Below are 4,363 nucleotides of genomic sequence, written 5' to 3' on the forward strand. Positions count from 1 at the left end.
CTGCTGGAAGACCATTTTGGCCCTCTTTGCCCGTGCCATGCCATACCTGGCACAGTCCCAAGCGGTCAGTGTGCCGTGGCAGTCATTTTGCTAGTTAATAAGGTACCTGCAGTCATGCCAATAACTGGGAGTGGAGGAGGGGGGACAGCACAGATGACAAGGAAAGGTACCTACTTTCTGCGGTAAAGAGAAGACACGTCCTCAGCTCCCGGGTTGATGCCCTAGAAAAGCAGCCATGTGTGAAACCAAGTGATCTGTATAGAAAACATACTTTGGTTCTATGTGGCTTTGGTACACTTCATTTTCTTTTAAGAAGATGACTCAGCCTTCCTATTCTAGCTTCTGCAGTCTAGCTTAGGACAGGGGTTTGAAAAGGAGACTCAGATCCCTCTCCTTTGTAGGGTGGTAAATGGAGGGCTGTCAGACGATGAGTAGGACGTTATGTTTAGTGGGAGATGACAGAAGACTACCAATAACATATTTATTGCTAAATATATGCTGCTTAATAAAGGATTCATGTCACCCTCACAACATAAGCTCCTGAAACTGGTAGAGCACAGATTAACTTCCCCACAGATTTGGGAAGCAAACATTCATTTGTAGTTCTCTTCCAGTTATTGCCAGGCTGCCTCTAGCAATGGCCTATTTCGTGCCCCTGAAATTCCACCCTGAGCTCATTCCCAAAATGGGCCAGGTTGGGGTTATCCCCTTGGTCTGAGTCTATTTAAATATGGTCCTTCCAGAAGATCCAGCCTGATGAAGCCCTCTCACATTCTGATATCTAAGAGGCAAACTAGACAAAGTGGGTTAAAATCCTGGCTTTAAAAGTTGAAAGCTGTGTGACCTTGGGCGATATAACTTGTCTGAACTGCTTCTCTGTTTTCTCTATGTTTATAGATGAACTGTTTCATAGGGTTGTTGTGAGAATTAAATGAACAATGGCAGCCATTATGATAGGCTGAAGAATAAGGGTTTTCGTCGGAGCTCAGTGACTATGGTCTGTCCACTAGGAAGGGAAAGGAAACGGACAGGTAGGTGTTGGAAACTCTGTTCTGTGCCAGGCACCAGACCCGGCACTTTCACATGCTATTAATACTCACAATGACCCTGCAAAATAGGTAGCATTGTCCCCATTTTACAGATGAGAAAACAGGCCCAGAGAAGCTGAGTGATTTCTTCAAGTTCACATTAGTAACAAGCTGTGCTTCTATCATTTTCCATGTGCTTCCCAATTGCGTGTGCTTTTAGTTCTGCAGCTTAAAGCAGCCTAAAAAGAGGGAGCAGCTTGAAAAATCCAAACCCAAACCACCACTTATACGTTATTGGAGCTCTAGAAATTCCTTTTTAGCTGACTCACCGAAGAAAAGGTTATGCCAGCCCGCTTCCCCCCTGCCATTTCCCCCTCAGCTGGGGGATAAGAAGACAGAGGTGGTGAGCAAACCCATCTTCCTCCATTTTCCTCCCCAGTTCAGTCTGCCTGCCTGGCGGCTAGAGAAAACAAAAAGAGAACCACCTTCTCTACTCCCACCAGAACAAGGCGTTTCAGGGTCCTAGAGCGAGCTGGGTTTGGTGGACTCCGGGAAGCGAGGACTCGAAGCATTCCACAGATAACAGTACTGCCTCATCGTTTGCGCTATGCTTATTTCACGTATGCTGCATATTTCATTCTCACAACCCGTCAGGCAGGAGATGATGCCTTCGTCTTACAGGGCAGGAAACTGGCTTGGGGAAATGCAGTGAGTGACTTACTTCAGCACACAGCTAATACATAGACCGTGCAAACATATCAGTGTAGCCAAAATATTTGCCCTCTGTAGCTCTCACATGGAGGCCAATTAGTTATTTGGAAAAGGTGAACGCTGGGCACTACTTCTTTTCATGCCATCATGCGGTGATTTGTCCTTTCCACTCTTATTCTTTTCAACACCCGTGTAAGAAAGACAGGGCAGGGGACTGAATGAGCTGATTTCAAGCCCAAGAAGTTGGAGTTAAGGGTTCTGAATTGAGTCTCAATCCTCAGGGCTCTGCCTCTCCCTAGCCGGGTGACCCAGGGCCACCCAGGTCACCGGGGTCACTGCTGTCATTTAAAACAACGTGCAAGGGCTTCCCTGGTGGCGCAGTGGTTGAGAATCTGCCTGCCAATGCAGGGGACACGGGTTCGAGCCCTGGTCTGGGAAGATCCCACATGCCGCGGAGCAACTAGGCCCGTGAGCCACAATTACTGAGCCTGCGCATCTGGAGCCTGTGCTACGCAACAAGAGAGGCCGCGATAGTGAGAGGCCCGCGCACCGCGATGAAGAGTGGCCCCCACTTGCCACAACTAGAGAAAGACCTCGCACAGAAACGAAGACCCAACACAGCCATAAATAAATAAATTTTAAAAAAAGACTTTCTCTCTATTTCATTGTCTTTATTAAAAAAAATAAAAATAAAAAATAAAACAACGTGCAAAGGATAAAACTTTTGCATCTAAATCCACCTCTCTATGTCAACTGAATTCCAAAGTCCTCATCTGCTTACTGTGGGCCTCCGGTTTGCTCGTCAGCACAACAGATACACTGCCACCTGGCTCTTTCAGACACCCAACAACAAGACGGCACTGTGACCTTTGTCTCCTTGCAAAACAGCTCCCTCCAACACCTGCACATCATTTCCTCACAGATTGCTTTTCACCCGTTCATCCAAGGTTTAACCTGGCTCAGTTCACTCTCGCTCCATAGCAAGGAGGTATGGGTTCTAATACCAGCTCTGTCAGTTTTAGCCCCTCCCAGATGCTGACAACATCTGGCCTACTTACCTCACAGGCCAGAGTAAGGAGCAAATGAAATCAAATATGGAAAAGCACTTTGAACAATTAGAAAACATGGCACAAATGTTTGTAAGTTTGGCGGCCAGAGGAGGGGATGCATTGTTTTTTAAATTCAGTATTTCACAACTTATTTTAACCCCTGCCCCCCTATTGCTTTCTCAGTCTTCTATATATATCACCACCAGAGAAAAGGTTTGTGAACATGCTTTTCTTTGTGTGCCGGAGATGACCAGCACAGGAGAGAATTGTTACGTGCAGTGGGAATTGAGAACTGGTTTTTACTTATCTGCCCACCAGGCCGCCTTTGACAAATGTATGTGAAAAGATGGTAAACAAAAGATTTCAGTTTCTTGTCCCAACTGGCAATAAATCCCTCCAAGAGAGTACAACTCAGCAGTGACTTAGGCCATCCTACTCCCGTGTGGTAGCACAAATAACAAGAATTCGTGTATTGAGCACCTACTGTATACTAGGAGTTGACTATTTCTAATCCTCACAACAACGTCCCAAGGTAGATATTATTATTGCCTCAATTTGTAAATGAGGAACTTGAGGCTCAGAGAAGGGATTTCCCAAAGATCACTCAGCCCTAAGTGTCGAGCTGGGCCTGGATTCCAGGTGGGCCTGATTCCACAGGCCACGTCCTTCCAGTCTGCCACACTCCCCGGGAAGCACAAAGCACGGGGGACATAGGAAGGTGGGCGAGATACCCCGCTGGTGCACTGCTCTGGGGATCACCCCTCCCCTTTCTCTGTCTAAATTTTGAGCAACGATTCTATCAGATTTGCCGGCCAGGCCTTTTAAGGGCACATCTGAGACCTGCTCACTAGGGGAATACCCCGGACTCAGAACTCTCCCCTTCCTGGGGCCCTACATCCCTCAACCTGTAAAACATTCCTGCTCCCCGTGCCAGGCCCACCTGTTTCCAGCCCTATCCGATCTTGGTACAAGTGAATCTTTTAAACCCTCTCTCTATTCCACCCTCTCACTTAAGGGTTCCTACACATTTTCTAAGCCCGTCAAAGCCCCCCCTCTTGATCTACCAGGCCCTCCTGGACAACTAAGACCAGACCCAGGGGGCTTCCCTGGTGGCGCAGTGGTTGAGAGTCTGCCTGCCAATGCAGGGGACGCGGGTTTGAGCCCTGGTCTGGGAGGATCCCACATGCTACGGAGCAGCTGGGCCCGTGAACCACAACTACTGAGCCTGCGTGTCTGGAGCCTGTGCTCCGCAACGAGAGGCCACGACAGTGAGAGGCCCGCGCACTGCAATGAAGAGTGGCCCCCGCTCGCTGCAACTAGAGAAGGCCCTCGCACAGAAACGAAGACCTAACACAGCCAAAAAAAATTTTTTTAATAAATAAATTAATTTTTTAAAAAAGAGGTGATTAAGGTAAAATGAGGCCATTAGGGTGGGCCCTCATCCAAAAAAAAAAAAAAAAGACCAGACCCAGGTTGTGAGCGCATGAGACTTGGCAGCCAGGGGCTGGGAGGGAGGATTTCTGCCTGAACTCTGAGGCCCTCCCACACTCAGCGACAGATACCGCCTCTGCTACC

This window comes from Eschrichtius robustus, chromosome X (assembly GCF_028021215.1).
Source record: "Eschrichtius robustus isolate mEscRob2 chromosome X, mEscRob2.pri, whole genome shotgun sequence".
NCBI lineage: Eukaryota > Metazoa > Chordata > Mammalia > Artiodactyla > Eschrichtiidae > Eschrichtius > Eschrichtius robustus.